The 13076-nt window shown below is 43.7% G+C and overlaps 1 pseudogene; it reads right to left on the bottom strand.

The window, feature by feature from the left end:
* Positions 1 to 2130: 2130 nt before the first annotated feature.
* Positions 2131 to 12843, bottom strand: LOC127692958 (40S ribosomal protein S17-like; annotated as a pseudogene).
* Positions 12844 to 13076: the final 233 nt, after the last annotated feature.

The raw sequence follows: 13076 nt of genomic DNA, 5'->3' as shown, positions 1-13076 counted from the left end.
CACATGACAGCTCACACCAGCCTGTAACCCCAGCTCCAGGGAATATGTCACCCTCACATGGACATGCATGCAGACAAAATTCCATACACATGAAACAAAAATAAATAAAACAAAGTCAAAAACAAGAAAAAAGGCATAAGAAAACAGACACACAAAGGAACAACAAAAAATAAAAACATGGAATCTGATTTACATTGGTCATCAACTTCTCAGCTGGGAACCAGCCCTTGTCCATCAAGTATTGATTATAAATAGCTTTTTGACTAGGGACAGGACTTTGTGCCCACTTTCTCTTCTTTATGCTGGGAGTTTTGTCTGGATTGAGTTTGTGCATGCTGTTATGATACCTTTGTGTTCCCCATCTGAAGGGGGTAAAAGAAGGCATCACTTCATAGCCAGTCTACCTGTGCTTCTACAGAAGAATCATGGCACACCTTTAATCCTAGCACTTGGGAGGCAGAGGCAGGTGGATTTCTGAGTTAGAGGGCCAGCCTGGTCTACAGAGTGAGTTCCAAGACAGCCAGGGCTACACAGGGAAACCTGTGTAAAACAAACAAACAACAAACAACAAATGAACAAATAAATAAACAAATAAATAAACAAACAAAAGAATCATGGCACATCCATGGTCCTAAGTATTCCCAGAAATCAGAGCACTAAATTCTGAAGCAGAGAAATCACTGGTAGCTGACCTTCTGATGAATTTGCACTCTCCGTGTCATTTTTAATGCGCTTCTTCTACATAGAGACCTGTTTGCATCTCCAATACAGAAAAACAAGACCACCACCATCCCCCCAGCAAAAACCTCTGCAAAAGATTTGTTCTCAATTCCAATTTTGTTTCTTGTTTTTATATGAGAATTGTTTCTTGGAGTTTCTATTAGAATGTGATGTTATAGATAATTCTTCTAACTTCACCAATTCTCTCTTCTATTGGCTGCTTCCTATGTGATTCCCTGGTTCTGTTATTCCTGGTACTATTGGCTGCCTCCTATGAGATGCCCTGGTTCTGTTCTGTTCTATATTTCCAGCTACCTCTATTATTTTGATCTGGGCTTCATTTAGTGGTGCTTTCTTATCTTTGCGTGATTCACCTATTGTTCGCCACTGATCTTCATGCAACATTCTAGAAGGGAACTTTAGTGAGTCAGTTTCTAAGGTGGTCTCACAATATTCAGACTGATTAAATCCCTTCAGTCTTTACAACAGGACCACTTGCACCAACAAATGATGGGTTGGGCAAACCCCATTTGATTTGGTTTAAGAACCAAAGTTTAAAAATTACTATTTGGGGTTTCTTTTGTACTCAAGTTTGTCATGTTATCAAGTGTCCTTATGTTGCCAGCTTTTTCTGCTCAGGGGCTGATAGGACTCAAGTCATAATTCACACTATGGCTGCGCGGTGGATTTTATTCACTTCCATGTACTTTAAAGCTTGTGTGGATGCCTTGTAACCAAGTCATCATAAATACTGTTATGTGAAATGGTTCCTGAGGAAACATGAACTACTCACTACAGATATAGAACCAAAGTAACAATCCTATTGAAGTCTAGTTCCATGGCCCAATGAGTTTGCTGGGGGTCCTGGCTAGTCCAGCGTGGGTGACAGCTCACAAAACTGGTGCTTACTGCACAATTCACAGGCAGCTCAAATGGTGCGAATGTCTCTTCCTCATAGCTCAGCTGATTTGAGACTCTCTTTGGAAGTTCCCTGATCTCAGTCCTCTCAGCTGTGCTTACTACAGCCTTGATAAGGGAGTGGCCTTGTGCATCTGGTCACTTTCAGGGACTTCCTGACGCTACTCAGTTGTCTGCTTATTGAGTCTTAGTGAATCTCCTGTAGGCCCATATTTTTCTAAACCTACTTTAATAAGGGTTCCCAAATGCTTTAACCCTCCTTCTAGCTCACCATCCAAAGGAAGGGGAGAAAAGACGGTAAATAGGACAAGGGGATGTGGGTCTCTACAGTAGTTCTTTGGGAAGTCCAATCTCCATTGTCAGGAGCAGTCCAGTTAAGATTTGTTTTTTTGTTTTTTTTTTTTTGGTTTTTTTTTTGTTTTGGTCTTTTGAGACAGGGTTTCTCTGTGTAGCCTTGGCTGTCCTGGAACTCACTCTGTAGACCAGTCTGGCCTCGAACCCAGAAATCCACCTGCCTCTGCCTCCCAAGTGCTGGGATTAAAGGCGTGCGCCACCACTGCACGGCTGAGCAGTCCAGTTAAAATAGTGTCACCAAACATGAATCAGCAGTGGGAGCGCGATCCAGCAGAAATAGCCAGACCTGTGCCAAATTCATATGAATCAGTGAGAGCTACCAGAACCAGTGGGAATAGCAGGAGATGTTCTCTGCTGTGTCTTGACGAAGTGAAGATCATCGAAGAAACCAGACTAAAGAAGCGTTGCATGGCTAGCTATGCAAGCACCTGTCACTCTATGTCGAGGCCTACTTATACTCTCTCCAAATATCACATGTCCTCTCCCAGGTCAGTGTGTGTCAGTAAAACATCACATGAGTCTAGATCACATGACACAGCTAGAAGTGTATTTCCACTTCAATCTTCCTTTAGAATATCCTGCACCTTACACCTTTGCTGTGCAGCTTGTAGCTTTACTTTTTATCAGTAATTAATTACTGTGTGTGTTTTAATTTTAAGATGTCGAATTTTAAAATGTGTTGTTTTTCATTACTCTAGAACCATCTAAATAGATTTGAAATCATCTTTTCCAAATAGACTCTATTTTTATAAGTGGAAACGGCAATTTGCTATTAACTTCCTTTTTTTGTTTTCAAGTTTATCAAAAATATGGCATAAGAGATTAAACAGCTCTACGAGGTGTTTTGAAAGTCATCCTAACTGTAGGTTGAGTGAACTGTAGATTAGAGAGACTGCCAAAGTCTAGAAGTTTCAGCATTTCCTTGGTGTCAGCATCTACCTCAGTGATCTCCTGATCTAGGGCTGAGACCTCAGGAACATAATTATCTCTCCTCTCTCTCTCTTCTTCCTGCAACTTGATAGAGATACCTCTCACAGGACCTCTCTGAATCCCCTTCATCAGATAGAACATCAGCCGTGACATAGCCTACTATCTTGTTCTGAAGTTTCTTGCTGGGGATGATGGCAATCTCACACATGCGCTTTTTGGTGTGGAAGTCATTACCCAGGAGCGTGTAGTACTTCTCGATGATGACCTGGGCTGCCTTCTTCACAGTCTTGGTGCGAACACGGCCCATGTTGGCAGGTCTAAGAGGTAAAAGAGGTGCTATTAGCTTCCTAAACTCTGCTGGGCTTATGTATCTCCAAGAGGAGTTGGAGAATATATTCTCAATGATACAAATCCTCCAAACACATGTAACAAAATCAGTCCTGACAATCAGGAGGCCTGTGATTACAGCAACTAGGAAATGAAGCGAAAGAAGCCTAGTTCAGGGTCTTCCTGAGATACAGATGAGTTCAAGCCTAACCTGGGAAAATGAGTAAAAGCAGATATCAAGATGTGGCATATATGCACAATGGAGTACTACTCAGCTATTAAAAACAATGAATTCATGAAATTCTTAGACACATGGATGGAACTGGAAAATATCATTCTGAGTGAGGTAACCCAATCACAAAAGAACACACATGGTCTGCACTCACTGATAAGAAGCTTAGCCCAGAAGCTTGGAATACCCAAGACACATTTCACCCATCAAAAGTATGGATAATCTGGTCCTTTGTAGAAGGGGGAACAAAATACCCATAGAAAGAGATACAGAGACAAAGTGTGGAGCAGAGTCTGAGGGAAAGACAATCCAGAGACGATCACACCCAGGGATCCATCCCATATACAGTAACAAAACCCAGACACTATTATTGATGCCCACAAGTGCTTGCTGACCAGAGCCAGATATAGCTGTCACCTAGGAGGCTAGTCTAGTGCATGACAATACAGAGGGAGACACTCTCATCCAGCCATTGAACCAATTACAGGGTCCCCAATGGAGGAGCTAGAGAAAGGACCCAAGGAGCTGAAGGGGTTTGCAGTGCCATAGGAGGAACAATATGAGCCACCCAGTACTCCCAGAGCTCCCAGGGACTAAACCATCAACCAGAGAGTGCACATGGAGTTACCCATGGCTCTAGACATGTAGGCAGCAGAGGGTGGCCTTGTTGGACATCAAAGGGAGGAGAGGCCCCTGGTCCTGGGAAGGCTTGATGCCTTAGTGTAGAGGAATACCAGGACAGGGAAGCAGGGGAGGATTGAATGGGGAAGGGAAGCTGGCTTATGGGATTTTCAGGGGGAGAGGAAACAGGATAGTGGACAACATTTGAAATGTAAATAAAGAATATATCTAATTTTTAAAAAAAGTAAAAAGAGGGTGGAGGTTGTAGGTCAGTCACAAAGCACTTAGAAAGTGTGAGAACCTTGACTGAAGCTACAGTACCAGTGGAAAGGAAGCAAACAAATTAGGCTTAACTGGCATTCCTTCAGTAGAGTTCTGGTATATTAAAAAGAGAAAATTCTGTTTCCTAGAATCAGTTCAAACAACAAAACAAAACAACAAAGGCTAAGTAAGTGTTCAGCCAATGTTTTGCTTAGATATTGGTGTGAAACAGTTTATAGGATGAATCTTAAAATAATAATCTTGCAGTGTAAAAAAAGGCATGCTTACATTTTTTTGTATACATAATAGGTTCTTAAAATAATTCTCTTAGTGTGTGTGTGTGCGCGGGGTAGCTACTGTTCTTTAGAAAAAGAAACTGAACTTGGAGACCCTAAGGGTCTTAAGATTATTCAGGAGAGAGAGGTGTTGAACCCTCTCCCTGACCCCCACCCTCTCCTGACACTCAGCCCTTGTGGCATTTTGGTGAGGTACTAGAGAAGCACAAATCTACCTATATAGTCCCCTTACTCGTACATTTCCTAGAGCCCTATAGAAGGACTCATGCAACAGAAAGTTTGAGCTCTCTGGCTTGTTAAGCGTTTTCCTAGCACCTTAAACTCTAACGTGAGTTTTTGACCCTGTGTCCTGTGGTGGTTGTTTTTTTTTTTTTTTTTTTTTTTTTTTAATCACTTCATCAGGAATTTTTGTGGAGCCTCAGAAATTTTTGTGGAGCCTGAGCAACTCTAGGGGCACATCACCACATCACTGACTATCTTAGTTAGGGTTTTACGGTTGTGAGCAGACACCATAACCAAGGCAACTCTTAGACAACATTTAATTGGGGTTGACTTACAGGTTCAGAGGTTCAGTCCATTATCATCAAGGTGGGAGTACGGCAGTGTCCACACAGGCATGGTACAGGAGGTGCTGAGAGTTCTACCTCTTCATCTGAAGGTTGCAAGGAGAAAAACAGCTTTGAGTCAGCTAGGATGAGGGTTTTAAAGTTCATACCCACAATGACACACTTCCTCCAACAAGGCTACACCTACTCCAACAAGGCCACACCTTCAATAGTGCCACTCCCAGGGCTAGGCATACTCAAATCACCACATTCCTCTCCATGGTCCTCATAGGTTTGTTCAAACATATGAGTCTATTGGGAGCCATACCTAAACATAACATAATGCAAAATATATTTATTCCAACTTCCAAAGTCCCCTAGCAATCTCAACAAAGTTAAAATTCCAAAGTTCAAAGTTCTCTTTTGAGATTCATCCAATCACTTAACTATAATTCCCAAAGCAAGACAGGAAAGCAGCAGGGTAAACTCCAAACTCTGCATCTCTATGTCTTATGTCAAAGTGGTCTTCAGATAAACACTCTTTATTCATCTTTGTTGACTGCAACAAACTTCTTTCTCTCGGTGGTTCCACTCCCTGTTAGAAGCTTTCTTTAGCAGGTAGTTCACAGTTCTGGCATCTTCATCATCTTAGGGTCTCCAAGTTAACCTCAGCTTAAAAGCTCCTTGTTCCAGTGTCTGGGATCCACACATGATCTTCTGGGCTCCTCCAAAGAGCTTGGGTCACTTCTCCAGCTCTGCCCTCTGTAGCAATCTAGGCTGTAGTTGACTCCACTCCAGTGCTGCTGCTGTTCTTGGTGATCACCCCATGGTACTGGCATCTCCAGTATACTGGAGTCTCCAGCTACATATAGGCTTTACAAATAGCCTCTCACAGCTCTCTTCATGGTGCCAAGCCTTAATTTTTTTGCATGATCCCTTCAGTCTTGGGCTGTCAACTGCAACTGAAGCTGTACCTTCACCAATGGCCTTCCATGGTCTCTCATAGTGCCAAGTCTCAGCTGCTCTTCATGACTCCTTCATGCCTTCAAAACCAGTACCACCTGAGTGATTCTTAAATATTACCAAGCACAGCTGCAGCACAAGGTACAACCTTGGCTATATCTCTGGAACACAGCCTCTGTGCTCTCAGAAAACACTTCCCAGAAGTTTTCACCTCAGTGATGCTGGTCTCTTTTTAATCACGGCTAATTTCTTAGCTCCAGATAACCAGCATCAATAGTCCCAGTAATCTCCTTCTCCTCTTGACCATAAAGCCAGAGATACAAGGCCAAAACTGCAAAAGTTCTGATGCTTGCTGAAGCTGGAACATGGCCCCTTCTTCTCTTGCATCTGCAGCAGTTTTCTGCTTTCCAGCTCCTTCATACTGCCTAGCTTGGCTGTCCTGGAACTTGCTCTGCAGATTGAGCTTGAACTCAGATATCTACGTGGCTGTGTCTCCTGAATGCTGGGATTAAAGGCATGTAATGCAATGCCTGGATTTAAGCTTTTCTCTACTTGGAACTTGTACCAAGTTGGCCTTGAATTCAGAGATCTTCTTGCCTCTGTCTCCTGGAATTAAAGGCATGCACCACTGAGCCCGTACTTAAACTTAGCTGGGTGGAAATCTTGCCCCAAGGTCACAGATTCTTTAATTCAATTTAATATCATTGAATACAGGATTCAGCTCCATTTAACTTCCTGGAGACCCTTTAATCCTTGAATTATATTGTTGCTTTCTATGCTTGTTACTCTTGCCCAAAACACTCATGAGACTTAACCAGAGAACAAAGTCTTTGCTGGATATTTTTGAGACTTCCTTGGCAATGTAATTAATATAAATCTCTTTACCTTAGCCTCAGGTAGACTATTCAGACAAGGACAAAAAGCAGCCCCATTCTTCACCAAAACACCAGAAAAACAGTCTCTAGGCCATGTACTGAAATTCCTCTACACTGAAACATCTTGGGCCGGGTCTGTATAGTTAAATCACTCTTGGCAACAAAGTTCTGCATATTCCTCCTAGGATAGCCCATTAAGCCCCACTTAAAGTGCTCCACTACTTTCCAAAATCCATATTTTTCTAAATAAAAGCATGGTCAGGCCTATCATAACAGTACCCCACTCCTGGTACCAACTTCTGTCTTTGGGTTTTACAGCTGTGAACAGACACCATAACCAAGATAACATTTAATTAGAGCTGGCTTACAAGTTCAGAGGTTTAGTCCATTATCATCAAGGTGTGAGCATGGCAGCATCCAGGCAGGTATGTTGGAGGCAGAGCTGAGAGTTCTACATCTTCATCTAAAGGTTGCTAAGAGAAGACTGGCTTCCAGACAGCTAGGATGAGGATTTTAAAGTCCATGCCCCACAATGACACACTTCCTCCAACAAGGCCACACCTACTCCAACAAGGCCACACCTCCAAATAATGCCACTCCCAGGGCTAGTCATACTCAAACCACCACACTGCCCCAGCACATTGTAGGACATGCATCCTTTTATGTGTGGTATGCTGAAGACAAGGGTAGAGTTTTCCAGCGAGTTTGTTTTTCACAGTATACTCCAGAAAGCCCTTAGAAATAGACATGCAGACTGTGACCTTTATCTCCACAGAGACTTCCGCTACATTTTAATATTTTTGCCTTAAAATCCATATCAGCTGGGCTAGGAAGATGACTTGGTCTTTAAAGTTTTTGATGTAAAAGCACAAGGACCTGAGTTCAGATCACCAGCACCCATGTAAAGCCAGGTGTAGTGGTGCATGCCTATAACCTCAGAGCAAAGGTGATTGTGGAGATAGGCAAATCCTGGGTGTTTGCTGGCTACCCAGTCTAGCTGAAATGGCAAGCTTCAGGTTCAGTAAGAGAATCTGTTTCAGCAAACAAACAAACAAGCAAACAACAACAACAAAAACAGAAGCAAGGTGGAGAATCAATAGAGGAAAGACATGCCAATGTCAACCTCTGGCCTCTGGTTTTGCTTATGTGTGCAGGTGAGTGCATTACTGAACACGTATGCACACACACATATTCAATATATACACACATAAAATGAATACCATACTGTCAACCTCTGGCCTCCACATATGTGCTGTGTCTTAATTTCCTATTTCTGTCAAGAAACATGAGCAAGCAACTTAAAGAAGAGTTTATTGGGAGCTTCCTTAGAGTTTCAGAAAGTTAGTCCATGGTCACCATGGTGGGGATTGTGGCAGCAGAGAGGCAGGCATGACACTGGAGCAGTAACTAAGAGTTTACTTGTTGAAACAACAACCACAAAGCAGAGATAAGGCCAACATGCCCAGAATGGACTTTTGAAACTTTATAGCCCATCTTCAGTGGCATAACTCCTCCAATAAGGTTATAATTCACAATACTTCTCAACACAGCTCCACCATCTGGGACCAAGCATTCAAATAGATGAGCCTATGGGAGCCATTCTATGTCAAACCACCACTACACACACACACACACACACACACACACACACACACACAGAGAGAGAGAGAGAGAGAGAGAGAGAGAGAGAGAGAACACATTAAAATGTACACAAGGTTTAAATTCTATTTAAAATTTAAAATGAATTTGTGCAACTTTAAAATAAAGAACAATTTCCCACTAAGGAACAGGTAAAATTGTTGGTATAGCAAGATGGAAAATGGCTCTTAGTTTCTTATAGCATATCAGCATGTCACCCTAAAGAGTTCTTCAATTTGTAGGTATGATAAAACTTTATTACCCTGTGTCTTGGTTAAGGTTCCTATTGCTGTGATAAAAGACCATATCAAGCAACTTGGGGAGAGTAGGGTTTATTTCACTTACACTTCCATATCACTATCAACCATCAAAGAAACTCATGACAGGAATGAATGTAGACAGGGCAGGAAGATGAAGGCAGGACCTGGTGGGGGAGATGGAAGCCAGCACTGCGTACAGGCTTGCTCCTCATGGCTTGCTCAGCCCGTTTACTTACAGCACCCAGAATCACCTGCCCAGGAGTAGAACCATCCACGAGAAGCTGTGCCCTTCCCCATCAATCATCAATCAAGAAAATGTCTTTCTTGTTTCTCTACAGCCAATCCAGTGACGGCATTTCCTCAAGTGAGATTCCTTCTTTCCAAATGACTCTAGCTCTAGCTTGTGTCAAGTTGGCATAAGAATAGTCCGCATATCTTATGCTTTCCATTCTAATTTATTTTGCCTGAAAAAGTTCACAGAGTCCATTAAACTGCTTGTACAACTCCCACTGGAATGTACTTCAGAGTGCTTTGAGGCAACATGGCTGGAAGAGAGTAGAAAGGAGGCAGTAAAACATTTTATGTGCAGGTGGGCCACACTAGCAAGGATTCAGAGCAGGCCAGTGACAGTGGGTGAGAATAAAGTCCACTGAAAATTGCCTACAAATTTCTCACAAAAGGGATTTTGGTTTCTGACTTGAGTTGGTGACCATTCTAATCACTAATAGAAGGCAGAAACAGCATCTTAGTTTGGAAACACACTCCATTTGGAAGTCACTTTGCTGACTATTAAGAAACTAGCACAGGGGACCCAAGGAGAAGAAGGGATTTGCAGCTCCACAGGAGGAACAACAATATGAGTCACCCAGTACTCCCAGAGCTCCCAGGGACAAAACCATCAACCAAAAAGTACACATGGAGTTACCCATGGCTCCAGACACATCAGCAGTAGAGGATGGTCTTGTTAGACATCAAAGGGAGGAGAGGCCCTTGGTCCTGGAAAGACTTGATGCCATAGTGTAGAGGAATACCAGGACAGGGAAGCAGGGGAGGGTTGACTGGGGAACTGGCTTATGGGATTTTTTGGGGAGGGGGAACCAGGAAAACGGACAACATTTGAAATGTAAATATAGAATATATCTAATAATTTTTAAAAAAGGAAACTAATAGGTAACTGGGCAGGAGAGCTGGAGCTCAAGAAGGGGCAAGAGAGAAGACATGGGATGGTTAAACATCCAAGATAAAGGGACAGAATGGAGAGAAAACAACCAGAGGCTGAGGAGAGAACATGGGAAATGTCTACAGGTAAGAAGTGGCAGAGAAAGAAAAGCCTGCTACAGGAAAGCAGGAGACAGTACAACAGAAAGCAGAACGGGAACATCCCAAGAAGGGAAGTAGAGTCCAACCAATGCTGAAGAAAGGCCTGGCGAGCAGGAAGTTAGGACAGACTGGGAGTTAGTTACTAAAGGAAGAAGGATGGTTTCAAGAGCAATTGTGGGGAGCAGGGACATAAAACTTCAGGTGTGTTCTGGGCTGTGGGTGAAGAGGAGGAGACTTTTCCATGGAGAGAGCTGGCGTACTAATCCAGCATTAGTCTGTGGTTTTGCGTTGAAGAATGGTGTCTCAAGACACAAAGCAGAAAGTCATCTTTCCTTATGGATACACAGGTGTCCAGACACGCGTCCAGGGAAAAATGAGGAGGCAGCTCACCTAGATGCTGACTTCCAGAGTGTTTACCTAAGGGTAGTTTCTGCTGCTGGACCAGAACACCTTGGGAGGCTGAGAGTAGCAGGCAGAGGCCACGCACCAGCTCAATTGTATGCAAGCCTGCAGTGTCCCCAGGTTACTCATCTCCTTGCCTAAACTGTGTGTGCTCCTGGCTGGCTTCTCATTCTCCCTGAAGTACTCTGAATGGTAAGTGCAGCTTACCACCACCCCATTCTTGTGTTGACTACAACCTTCTTCACGCACTCTTTACTATGGCACTGCACGACCACCACGGCAGCTTATCAAAGAAGGAATCAAATTGAGCTTACAGTTTCAAAGGGCTGTAGTCCATGGCAGTGGAGTGAGGCGAGGCAGTAGGCAGTGGGAGGAGGGGCAAGGCAGTAGGCAGTAGCTAAGAGCTCACACCCCTGAGAGCGCAGGGGGAAGGGCATCTTTTGAAATTGCAAATCCCATCTATCCCCAGAGATGCAGCTCTTCTAAGGCCATGCCTCTTAAAGTATTCAAACACACAAACCTGTGTGTGTGTTGGGGTGTGTGTGTGTGTTATGGTTTCAGCACCAATGATGTGATCATAAAAAGAGAAAGAGGGTTTAGAGAATATGGTATATGGTGGTGTGGGGGAAGGGGGTGCCCCAGTAGGCATCCCTTCCCCCAAGGGACCAGACACACAGACATGGTATAGAGTAGAGTTTATTCAGGGCAGAAGATGGGAGCTAATGGGGCAGTGGAGGCAGAGAGAAGCAGAGAGAGGGAGAGAGTAGAGAAGTGGAGGCTGGCCATGCCGATGTGGAGAGAGGGGGGAGGGGAGGAGAGCCCAAGAGGGGCAAGAGGAGAGAGTTGAAGAGAGGCAAGAGGTATAAGAGATAAGAGGGAGAGAAGGGGCCTAGCACCCTCTTTTATAGGCCAGGCCTACCTGACTGTTGCTAGGCAACTGTGAGGAGAGCCACACCTAGCTGTGGCCAGGTAATTGTGGGGTGGCGCTTAGACAGAACCCTAACAGGGGAGGTCATTCAAACCACCACAAGTTTTGTTTTTACTTGTTACCTATTCTATTTCTTTGAAAATATACTCTAATAATATACTAATAGTAATTCAAACTTTAAGGAAACACTTCTCTAACCATTGATGTCTCCTTCTTAAAAACTGAACACTGGATTAAATATTGTCTTAGTTATGGTTTTTCACTGAACCCGAAGCTTCTTGCTCAACCAAGCTTGCTGGTCACGGAGCTTCTGGGATCTCTAGTTTCTACCTCTCCAGCTGTTAGAGGCAAACAGTCCAACCCCTGTATTCTTCATAGATTCTAGAAACCTGCACTCAGGGGTCCTTTACCAATTGAGCCACCTCCCCAGCACACCTTGTTCTGTTTTAAATGAGAAGATCATTATTTCGATTTTACCATGTACTGCATTCCACTTTATCATTTAATTGGTTTCCTCAATGCATGGAAAGCACATTAAAAATCGGATTTTAAAGATAAAAAAGGGGCAAAAAAGACAAGAAATCTTAGAATTGGCTGATACAGAGACAACCCAAAGTTTCTTTTCTCTCTTCAGACACTGGCAGTCAGGAAGCTAATCTTAAGTAGATCAAAGGGACTGTGGACAGGGCAGCAGAAATGGTAGAGGGTATTCTCTGCCTGGCGCTGCACTGGTGAGGCTCCCTGCCAACCAGGAAACTCACAAAAGTTCCACAATGGCCTCGGTGTCCCCCATACCTTTCTACCTGTCCACAGATAAGAATAGTAGTGCCAGTGCGGGGCTTTCTGTTCTGTAATCAGGCGCCCAAGTACCTCACGGCTCCATTCATTCCATTTCTCAACTTCTGCCCGAGGTTTCCAGACTCTTCCTGCCTCAGTAGGGTGCTGTAGGTAAAGACCAATCCCCTTGCATTTATCCGTGTTTGAACTTGATTGCTGTGTCTTCCGTACCACAGGCTAGCCTCAAACTCCCTCTAAACTGGGGCAGGCTTTAGCCTGATCCTCCTGCGTCTGCTTCCCCAGTGCTGGGATTACAGCTGTATAGCGCCATGTCCCACCCACATTAGATTTTGATGAACTGTATAGACTCCCACTCCATGGCCAAGTCCTTGTAAGTTCTCCAAGCCTAAATCAACAGGCAGCATGTGGCAGTTTACTTACATGACCCATGGCTCCCTGGCTGCCTCATGTTACCATGCCATTTCAGGCTTGAGAGCAATAGGTTTTAAAATCCCATATAAGGTTAGAACAGTGACACTATCTCCCTAGGGCATTAAGGGTTTTTTTTTTTTTTTGGATGGAAACTCTAAGCTCATCTTCCACTCATTTCTGGCTCTGCCTGGGTTCTACTTGTGCACAGAGGCGACTCTGAGGTCACTTTTACAAGAGAGGACAAGCAGAAAAAGTGCCCTGCAAAAGGAATCGGAGT

The sequence above is a fragment of the Apodemus sylvaticus genome, chromosome 9, assembly GCF_947179515.1.
Source record: "Apodemus sylvaticus chromosome 9, mApoSyl1.1, whole genome shotgun sequence".
Lineage (NCBI taxonomy): Eukaryota > Metazoa > Chordata > Mammalia > Rodentia > Muridae > Apodemus > Apodemus sylvaticus.
The sequence above is the reverse complement of the archived record's forward strand: the minus strand, read 5'-3'. Positions and strand labels throughout refer to the sequence as shown.